This window comes from Monopterus albus, unplaced genomic scaffold (assembly GCF_001952655.1).
Source record: "Monopterus albus unplaced genomic scaffold, M_albus_1.0 scaffold166.1, whole genome shotgun sequence".
In the NCBI taxonomy this organism is placed as follows: domain Eukaryota; kingdom Metazoa; phylum Chordata; class Actinopteri; order Synbranchiformes; family Synbranchidae; genus Monopterus; species Monopterus albus.
Genome location: NW_018128046.1, coordinates 817,484 through 828,654, shown reverse-complemented (window position 1 = coordinate 828,654; position 11,171 = coordinate 817,484). Strand labels below are relative to the sequence as shown.

General features: G+C 40.9%; 1 long non-coding RNA gene across 1 annotated transcript in view; it reads right to left on the bottom strand.

Moving 5' to 3' along the window:
- Positions 1 to 5,007: 5,007 nt before the first annotated feature.
- The window catches only part of LOC109968973 (uncharacterized), a 31,702-nt gene continuing 25,538 nt past the window's right edge, over positions 5,008 to 11,171 (bottom strand). The window contains exon 3 of the long non-coding RNA XR_002276213.1: positions 5,008 to 5,764. This is a non-coding gene — a long non-coding RNA (uncharacterized LOC109968973). The remainder of the gene's footprint in view (positions 5,765 to 11,171) is intronic.

Sequence of the window (11,171 nt, the reverse complement as noted above, 5' to 3'; positions counted from 1 at the left end):
TGGGCAGAAGAAAAACATGGACCCACATAAGAGACTTGAGAAACACCCCAACTTTATTTCTTCTTCTTCTTCACCTCAGTGTGATGTGCCATGCTCTAATGGGCTAAGTTTTTCACTAGTCAAATAGCGAAATGTAAGGAATGAAAACAGCTGCTTTTATGTCCAAACGTCAAACATGTGCAGTCGAGCATGGCGAGTGAAAACCCTACACTCTGTTAACAACATAAAGATGTTTGCTACAAGAAGTGGATGTGGACAGTTTGAGAAATGAAGGCGTTTATAATGTGCACTGAAACAAATGGAGAGCTGAATGAGCACTAGCAAAGTACGCAATCGATCACAGAGTGTGAGGGGAGCGACAAAGACAGAGGAACGTGTGAGCGAGAGGCCGTCGTGGAGGGAAAGATGGAGTTGGAGGCAGGGGGAGTAAAGGATTCGGGGGTTTGTGGGTGGGTGCTGATAAAGCCGAGTCCTGGAGGATTAACTTGTCTTGAGTGTGTTTCGGAGCCGGCGTGGTTGAGGGACAGGCACTCTGCTAAGGGGTTCTGGAAGTTTTCAGATGCCCTGTCTGCAGTCTCACATTGACACACACACACACACACACACACAAACAGAATAATAACATTCAGGAACACAAAAACAACAACCCCTAGATACAAACACGCACTCAGAGTGAATGAACAGAGAACGGCACCCGCACACTCTGTCTCGTTCTCCCTCTGTTTCCGACCCAGCTGTTGACCTGCCAGTGCTTCTGGTTTTTATTGTATTAAAAGCCTATCGGAGCTCTCACACTTTGTTTTTACCATATTTTCACCAGTCCTCAAGGTAACTTTAAATTAACCAATTAATTGGCTAAATAACTATTTGACAGATAGTTGAACTTGCCAGTTTAGTGTGCTTAACTGTTTTAACCTTAATATTTTCAGTGCAGTTGTCTAAAATGTTCTCCACCCAGTTCATGCTATGTCATTTAAGCCGTAATGCTGAACAGCTGAGTGGAAACAAACCTTCACTCTAGGCTATGAACTGTAATTCCGATTCTGGAGAGATCATGAATTTCTGACAGTGGCTATACCTCCCACCCAATGAAAAGAAGAGACCTGTCAGTCAACCCTTGGCAAAATGGCTGCAAATATACTTCAGTTACATTACAATAAACTACAGTATCACCACTGATACAATCCGTTCATCTTATTTGATGGAAGCTATAACACAGTATACACTGCTTATGCTGTGCTTCTTCCAGCTGTTCTGTTGTCACTTCCTGTTTAATTTTTAGAGACAACACAAAAGGCAACATGCTGCTTTTAGTTAACTAAATTCAACTTCTGAAAAGATCTTTCTGGCTGGCGGAGGATAGCACCTATTTTTTTAGAACCTGCCTAATGAGTCTAAGCTAGCAGGAAGCACCAGAGTGTGTCACACAGAAGATACAGTTGAGAGACCTCAAGCTGATCCCCTGCGGTATGTTGTTTTCTCAAAAATGCAAATGATCTGCAAAGGAAATCACTGTAATTTTGTGTCACTTAACAGATAAACTCTCCAAGAACTTCCTTTCAGTCGTCTTCTGGAGGAAAACTTGGCAGGATTTATTGATGAGTCGATGAGTGTTTATCATTCCCCATGTCCAGATCTTCCTGACTGTTTCAGAGACCAGATCCCTGCAGCCTTTAATCAACCAGTGACATGAGTTAGCGGCTCTGTTTCACACTGTGACGCTCTCGGCTCTGGCTGCTCAGCCAGTGTCAGCTGAGGAAGGTGACAGGACTCTGGTGTGAAAGTGCTGATAGGGGTGTGCTTTTTTCAGAACGTTCCCACACGGAGCGTCTCCAGAGCCGCTGACACTGACAGCATGATGGGTGATGAGGGTGCCTGCTGTCAGTCACCCAGAGCCCAGCATTGCAGCACAAAATGCAGACCACTACGTTCATATCACTAGAGCTGAAATGAAGTCAGTGAACTGGACAAGACAACCTGATGGCAATTTTAATGTTTGATTCATTTTTAATATCATCTAGAAAAACCACGTTGGCGTCCAGTGAAAACATGAATGTTCAGTTTTGGTAAATGATTGATTTTTTTTTTTTTTTATTCTGCTACTTCTTATCTCAGCAAAGCACAGCTGACAACAGGTTGTTTGTATTAGCTAATGAAACTTTGAACATTTTGAAAATACATGACAATTACTGTACTGCTTTTTAAACTTGAAGATTTAAAATATTTCTCCATTTCACATAAAAAAAAAAAAAAAATCGATTAAATGTCCTGTTTTTTTACTCATACAAAATAAGAAATAGGAGTAACACTTTATTTTCCTAATACTTTCTTGAAAGTTTCTTGCAAAGAACCATGTAGTTTGTTATTAATTACAGAAAAATAGGGACAAAGTTCTAAGACTGATTTTTCCTTAGTCTACTGAGTTGTATTGACTTTCTTATGGGTATCCATATGGATTTTCATGAAAGAAATTGCTCAGTGTAAACCCAGTTAATGTTTATTGTTTATTTATTAATTATTTGAAATGGTACTCTTCATTTATGCTGACTTGGATGGTCGTTTGTGGACAAATTTAACATTTTGCTTGTGTAGTTCACCTTCTGTCCTCTGACTAAAGCCTTGTGTGTTTGCTAGCTTAGCAAAAAAAATAACTGGAAGTGCACCGACTGTGTTGCTCTCTAATTGTACCTGGAATTTGTATCTAATTTTATGGCTCCTTCCAGGAAACGTCTTAGGAAATTATTTAGAAATAAACTGGAATTTACAGACCTGTAAAGTAAAGTTTTACAAAAATAAGTCTTTTCTCTGGTGTCATTACTTCTGCTGCACATGATTAATTGATTAAACTTATCATTCAATGATCAAGGTGATTTTTTTACAGTGTTTGAGCTGTAGCTATTCTCACAGGGGGGCTTTAGTGCAATTTGACTACATCCCAACAAGTTTAAAGAAGCAATAATTGATTTCTCTGGCCACTTGTGCTGTAAACATAACATTTAATGACATTATGACTTTATAACGTTGATTTGCTGAAGATGCTTGCAAATAGTTGTGGACACAGAACAACATTAACATTCATTTGAAGTTGTGATTTGGCACTTGCTGAATGTAACTCAGCGGTCACTCTACTCACAAGAGCTGTGAGACAGAACCAGGCTGGAAAACCAAAACAAAAAGCTGAAAGTTGCTAAAGCACTCCACAGTGTTTGGTGACAATGTTAATTCTCTGTGGGCTCATTGCTGTGACACTACATTGATCCATTGCTAATATGAATGTATTGATTAGTGCAGATTCAGACCTGACTTCATAAGAAATACTTAGAGAATCAGTAATGTCTTTTAAATCACATTCATTCTTTTTATTTTTCCAGTTCCTACATTTTGTTTATTTACTCTCTTTTAATTTAATAAGTTCTATTCGCTGCACTTTTATGTGCTGAATTTTATTTTACTGTGATGCTGAAAATGTATTTTATTATATGCATTGAGTTTTTAACCATCCAGATTCATAGAAACTATGAATGTACCAGTTCATAAAAAATTTGTTTTGTTGAATGAAAGATTATTGAAAACTGCTAAATGTGTTTCATATTTTTCAACATGAAATATCAGCAAAATCTCTGTCTCTCTCTCAAACACACACAAACACACACACACACACACACACACACACACACTACATGTCCAGATGTTCAAGTGGCGGATGGTGGAGAGACATAATCCAGACAGGAGCTAATTGCGTCTTTTTTTGTATCTGTGTATTTATATCCATGCACGCCTTGTATAGAGTATGTACTGTACCTGCGTGTGTGTCTCTCTGTGTGCTACAGAAGCAGCGCTGAGAGGAGGGGCTGTGAGGAGCCTCAGGGTGTGTGTCTGTGTCATAGATGGTGAGTTAATTGAGCCATTAGGATGATTACACCCTGTCGGTCTGCTGTTTAACCAGGGTGGTGGTTAGCATTCATCTGAAAGAAACTAACATTATTTAGTGTGTGTTTTTTTACAAGACATTTGAGTGTGTGTCAATGTTACTTTGACATGTTGAGATCAAAGAGGAAGTCTTCTTCATGGGTGGCATCGGTACAGTGATATGCATCTTCTGGCCTACTGGTAGGTTCTTAAGAATCATTTTCAGGTGTGACAACAGGTTATATCAACCATTTAATGGAATGTTAACATTTGAATTGGCTAATTTTATTCATGAATTGTGCTACAGAAATTATGTTTATTATTATCAACATGATTATTATAAACAAGTGGCATCCACATAATATTTCTTTTGTTTTGTTTGGGTGAAAAATTACAGATTTCCTTTTGTTCCGTGCAGATATTGTAGAATAGAAATCACTGACATTTCAATAATGGTCCATCTTTACATCTCCTTTACATCTCAGAAATCCCACAGTGAAATGCATCTCGTTTTACAGGTAAAACTGCATTGTGGTTGTATGTCTCTTCCAACTAGTCAAATTCAGAGGAATGGCACAGATATGAGGTCACTGTCCTTAACCTTTGGCCAAAATGCAACCAGTTCACCTGTGAGTCCAAGTGGACACTACTGCCATATTTGAAGACATCTCCTCAAGGTGTTCCTGACATATCGGGCATCAAGATGGGGCAGTAACAGACGGATAGGGGGGAAAACCAAAAACATAATGCCTCTGGCTGCAGCTTTTGTCAGCACAGAGATATAAAACATATTGTATGATTCAATAGTTGTCAGTGATGATGCAAAATGATGATGATTTGTAAGTGTCTGAAGTTTCAGTTCACTGCTTATTATAAAGTAATTTGAGTATTTAGGGAGTTGCAGACTGATATAAACATGTTTTTATTTCATTACAAGGAGTTATTTTGAAACATCTGTAAATAAAAGTCAATATATTTGGCCAGTTGGTATTTGCATCTTTGATATTTCTATTCTTATTTTCCTAACAAATAAAGCCAACCAGATCAGTAAAGATATTGAAGATTATTCAAATACCAATGTGTCCAATGTGTGTGTGTGTGTGTTTGTTTTTTTATTTACTTGTATGGCATTTATAGCCTGAAAAGGAGGCCTGGCAAAGGAATCTGCAGCACATTTGATAAATGTTTAATAAAGGCATTTTTCACCGTGCGGCATTTTTTTCTAATGGCCATTAATGGGGAGTATACATTGCACGTTGGCACATGAAGACAGAGGAGACGTCTTTGAGCCAACAGAGATAAAGTGCAACTCCTGCTCTGCCTTACACACACACACACACACACCTTCCTCCACCCTAACAGCACCCTCGGCGAGCCCCCTGTTCCCTAGTCGCTAATGATGGACAGCTGAAGGCACACTCCTTGGGCGCCAATCAAATTTTCAGGCCTGTAATTGGATTACGCCGTGCAGGGGGGAGGGCTTTTATCTCTCCCTCTCTCTTTCTTGTTTGTGTTCTCATCTGTGGGTGAATGATGAACAAAAGAGCGGCCTGTCAGCGTCAACTCCAGGCTGACAGAGGATGTGTGTGTGCGTGCTGATTGTTTAGAGGTTTGGAGCCAGCATCGACAGCTGCTGAGTGTATTGACATGGCTTTCTATGTGTGTGTGATACTGCTGTCTGTTTTTAAACATAGTGTATGTGTGTCTCTATGGTTGTGTGTCTACAGTATGTGTGTGTAGGTCTGAGGCAGGCAAAGAGCTAATATCACTTAGCTCATTGGCTCGTCTCTGTTGCCTTTTCACCAGGGCTCAACACCAGGATGACACTAAGGCCACTGTCCCCAGCCAAGTCCTGCTGCAAAAGAAAAGATGACAAATCACAGGCGTAATAGAGCTAACAGCCACTGTAGAGGCTTTGTCGACTGAAGATGCTCCTGAAGATGTGTGTGTGTGTGTGAAAGCAGGTGGGCCTCTCTCCAGCAGTTTTATTTCCTTTATAGTGGAGAATTACAAAAGCCAAGGCAGTGGAAAAGGCTGCAGAAAACACTTTAATAAAGTGCACGTCAAACACAGTTTGCCCGCTGGTTTATCACTGGCTCAAGCTATCAAATGGGGGGAAAAAAAATTATGCAATTAGTGAGTCTGCAAAATTCTGTCCACCGTTGACTCATCTTTCAGCTGGTTTTTCAATTCAGCCAAATGAAAAACTGTGAAATCAGCAAATCTTTACATTTGAGAACCTGGAGATGTTCCACTGCCAGACCCTCTGTTTGGACACGCAGAAAGCCATAACAACTCTAAAGTCATCTGAGGTAAATTTGTGGTTTGTGATTCTAGGCTGTATCGATAACACTGACCTGTCTGTGGTACAACTGCTGATGGAACTAACTACCGTCGTTCAGTTGCTCCACCATTTTGGTCCTGATTTTGACAAATATTGGACGGATTACCATGAAAGTTGGTACAGACATTTGCTAGTGATTTTACAGCTCAAGGTATAGAACAACCAACTCTGTGATTAACGGACAACCCACTCTATGACCCGAATACAGCACCACACTTTTTTCACTGGCTTAAAATAACTATAAAGCAACAGCAATATCACTACTTAACTACCTGTAATTGTAACGTGTGAGATACACACACATATCTCAACGGGTGAACACATTTTGACACAAGACTGGCAACTGCTGCATTATCTAAAATTACTGTAAAGAGGTTTCTGGTAAAATATGAGCAGTGTCCTTAGGGATGCTGTCCCCTTGGACATCAACATGCCTGTGAATGAGGCTCCACACTTACTGCAGTTCAACAACTCAGGGGTTAACATCACCAGACTGACCCTGTCAGCTTCCTCAGCATAGAAGAGGAAGTGGAACTGAAAGTGAAAATGCCCTAAATCTACTGCATCTGCCGTAGCCTAAAGCTGTAGCACGGGAGACCCAGGAGGCAGCTCTGCTGAATAAGGCTGTTCTTATAACTGATAGGAGCTATTGTCAAAACAACAAAAATAAGACCCCAGTGAGACAAGTTCAGAATTTAGTTTTAAAGAAATCCTGTATTTGTTTGAGCGCTGCTATGTGTGCAGCATGTGTTTGGTGTTTCTGTGGATGCCAATGAGACGCCAGCCATATCAGCGTGGTGCCTTGTATCTGCCGAAGGAAGATCAGCGAGGAAGTCACAGACATGCCCCAGGACTTATCTTTTATTGGCTAGCTCCCAGGAGGCTTATCTTTTATTGGCTGGCTCCTCCATCAAGCTTATCTTTATTGGCTGGCTTCTCCCGAGGACAGCCTGTAAGCTGTGCAGGGCTGTGGTGGAGGTGGTGGTGGGTGGGGGGTGCCAGGATGACTGGGACCGACACAGATAGCTCTATCACCAGTGTGGGAAAAATACACAAGCCTGTTTCCACCTTCAGGCCAGAGAGACTCACAGACTACTCTCTCTCATTTTCCCTTCGTCACCTCACTTCCTCCCTCCTCTACCTCCCCCGTTCTCCTTCAGTTTTCCATTGTTTTGACCCCAAGACCCATTTTACATGTCATGTTACTCAATTAGTCAATGCTCGGATTGACTGTGGAGTGATTCACCTATTGTGCACTTCCTCTGACTAAACCTTGTGCTCAGTGACAACAACAGAAAGAATGTTTACTGTGACATATCAAATTCAACACATTTCTAACAAACTATTTTAAGATAACTTCTCAGCTGTGAAATGTGTCCTCTGTTTTGGCGTTTCTTTCACAACAACATTTCAAAGCAGCAACAAGGTCTGACATTTTCTACTATTGGAACTGAGTGGACTGGCTGCAACATGGCGGCAGCAGCAGAGATGCAGAAGGAAAATGTGCCCCATGCACCCATTTAGTGGGATGGGAGCTTTGTTTCTGGTCGTGTAGTTTTAATGTTAGTGATGCATTCACATGCAGATGTCTGACCCGTTAAACCATCTGTCCAGATATCATGCAAGAACTTTGCACTTCACTTAAATCCCACTTATTCTGAAAAGTATTTTGCCACCTAGCTGATCTGGGAGCTGCCATTTTACCATTAAAAAGTCAGAGTATAGTAACTGCAAGATTCTACGGAACATGAAAAGTTGTGTGGTATTGAAAATGAGGATTAGAGACACCAATTTTGTTTCAGTATTTAGTACAAGAAAACACCAGTACACACAAGAACACACACAACCCCCAGATGAGTGGCTTTTAGGCAAGAGTTCCCAGTAATAGCAGAATCTTTTATTCAACTGTTTTTTTTATACTCCCCCATCCTCTTTTAATTATTACTGTTTTAAATTCCCTCTGCATCCTTTTACATCCCTTTGTCCCCAGACCAATGACAGACACTGACATTGTGAGATTGTGAGGTGTTGGTTTCAGTCAGCAGCCTCCTTGCTGTTCATCACATGTAACATCACTGTCTTCTGTGCATACAGGATTGTATGTGTGCGTGTGTGTGTGTGTGTGTGTGTGTGCGTGTGTGAAATGACAGAATAAGATGCTGTTCTTCTCAACACTTGTTTCCTGGAGTCTGGCCTATCAGGGAGATAAACAGCAAATCTCTTTCAGCAGGTCTGTTACAGGAACTGCTGTTCACAGGCGCTACACAGTTAGATCATCCAGAGGAAAGCTGATAACTGACCTGTGCAGACCCCGGCTGACTGTTAACAATAATTAGTATTTTAAGAGCTACAGTGATGTCTGAAGCAGACACCTGCTGAAATTTAGTCCTGGACAACGTTTACACAATATAATAGAATTTTTGTGTAGTTGATTGCTTTATGTTTGTTTTTGTGGAACATTGCTTGTCAAAACAATGCTATTTATTCATTCATTCATTTTCTACCGCTTAGTCCCTGAACGGGGTCACGGGTGGGTCCGGAGCCAATCCCGGCCGGCAATCGGGCGAAGGTGGGGTACACCCTGGACAGGTCGCCAATCCATCGCAGGGCTAACACCACACACACTCAGTCCTATGGGCAATTTAGAGACACCAATCCACCTAACGTGCATATCTTTGGACTGTGGGACGAAGCCAGAGTATCCGGAGAGAACCCACGCAAGCACGGGGAGAACATGCAAACTCCGCACAAAATGGTCCCGGGTGGGGCCCAAACCTGGAACCTTCTCGCTGTGAGGCAACGGTGCTAACCACTGCGTCACCGTGCTGCCTGGAAGACAGTATATTCCAAAGAAAATAAGTGCTAAATAAATATAAACTTGAATAATTGTACATATTTAATGCCTGATATATACAAACTTTGGTTTTTTTAATTTTCAAAATTGATCTCTTAACATCTGCTAATGTGATGATGACAGCTACAGTATATGAGTGTGGTTCATGATGTGAATATTCTTTGCGTTATTTTAATACTGGATCGCTATAATGGTGTGATCCCATTCATATGTGACTGAAAGAGAAAAAGGAATACAGTATCCATCCATCCATCCATCCAAATGCTCACTGGACCAGAGACGGGGTGGACCCTGCATAGGTCACTCACATTCACACTTATGGGAAATCGGGAGTTGCCAATCACCCTAAGCTACATGTCGTGGGACTGTGGGAGGAAGCAGGAGTACCCGGAGAGAACCCATGCAGGCACAGGGAGAACATGCAAACACAGAACCTTTTGCTGTGAGGCAACGGTGCTAACCACTGCGTCACCGTGCTGCCTGGAAGACAGTATATTCCAAAGAAAGTCTTATTTGATATATTTGTGGTTGCAAAATTATTGATGAGTGAAAAGACATGCATAGTGCACGTAGCTTCATCCTCCACCCTTCAAACCTGCTAAGTGGTTTCAGGCTGCGTACTTTCACTTCCCTGGACACACATACACAAAATGTATAGCCTATATACCCTGGACAGAACAGAGCCTCAAAGGGTCAGAAGATACTTTTGGATTCAAGGTCACTTTGCGCCACCACAGCAAAAAAAAACAAACAAACAAAAACTTTAAAAACAAGACTTCAGGGAGGCAGGAACACTCAGGAACCAACTGACTTTGCAACACTATAAAGAACTGAAAGAATCTGTGTCTATTCACAGTGTCCTCTCTGTCTGTCTGTCCAGCTCTTAGTGAGGAGGCTTACATCCCCCTTGCTCCCCCAACTCAAGAACCCTGGACCCCCTTATCAGTGCTCCCCACTTCCAACCAAAAACACCTCTGTCCTCCATGTCTCTAAAAATCCTGATAAGTGTGTGCATGTGTGTGTGTTTACTGTGTCTGTTTTTATGATTGTGTCCTGCTGTGGCCCCTGTCTGTCTCCAAGCTTTAAATGACATCACTGGACTAAGAAGGGGAAGTATGTCTGGAGGTTGTGTGTTGTCTTAAGGTTGCCGTGACAACGGCATCATCCAGCAAAACTGGAGGCTTATCACTCCAAAAAGCTTTTAAAAAAGAAAAAAAAAAAACACAGAGTTGAGGCTTTAGGAAGCAGAGCCTGATGGGTAAATAAGTTAGCCAGGATCCATCTCCGCCATTTGAGACCAGTTCCCGTATACTCTCATTACTAATTGAATATAGTGTGAGTGTGTGACTGTGCATATTTGGACAGGCTATTGAAATCGTTTGTTTGTAACAATCTTTTATTTCTGTTTTATTTTGTGCTCAATTTCTATTTTATTTGAATGTTTATGCTTTAATTAGCCCATCTAGCTTTTGTATAAAACTTACTCTTGATTTATTTCCAGGCTCTGCACATCCACACAGGTGTTTTCAGTTACTACCTGATAGCTCAGGATGAATCTGAATGATGCTACAATGGCAATGACATCCAGACAAGACTTTGTAGCTGGGTTTCCATTCATGTGTTCCTATATGCATTTTCAATTTCTAAAAAAAAAAAAAAAAAACACTGAGTAGAAACGTAGAAATTTTCCAGAACATCTGAAAATATTGCAACAAAGGTTTACGCTTGGCTGAGGCGGAAAGGTTTGAAAAAAATGTGATAAAGTGCATCATAACAGATGGTGAATAAATCATGATGCACATGAAGCATGTGACAAACATTCACTAAAAACAATCTGATAGGATGAGACCTACACCCCTCACATTCATACAAAAAACAAAAATGTTATATTTTCATAATGCTTTCTATTATTTTATACTTACAGTGGGTACGGAAAGTATTCAGACCCCCTTAAATTTTTCACTCTTTGTTATATTGCAGCCATATGCTAAAATCATTTAAGTTCATTTTTTTCCTCATTAATGTACACACAGCACCCCATATTGACAGAAAAACACAGAATTT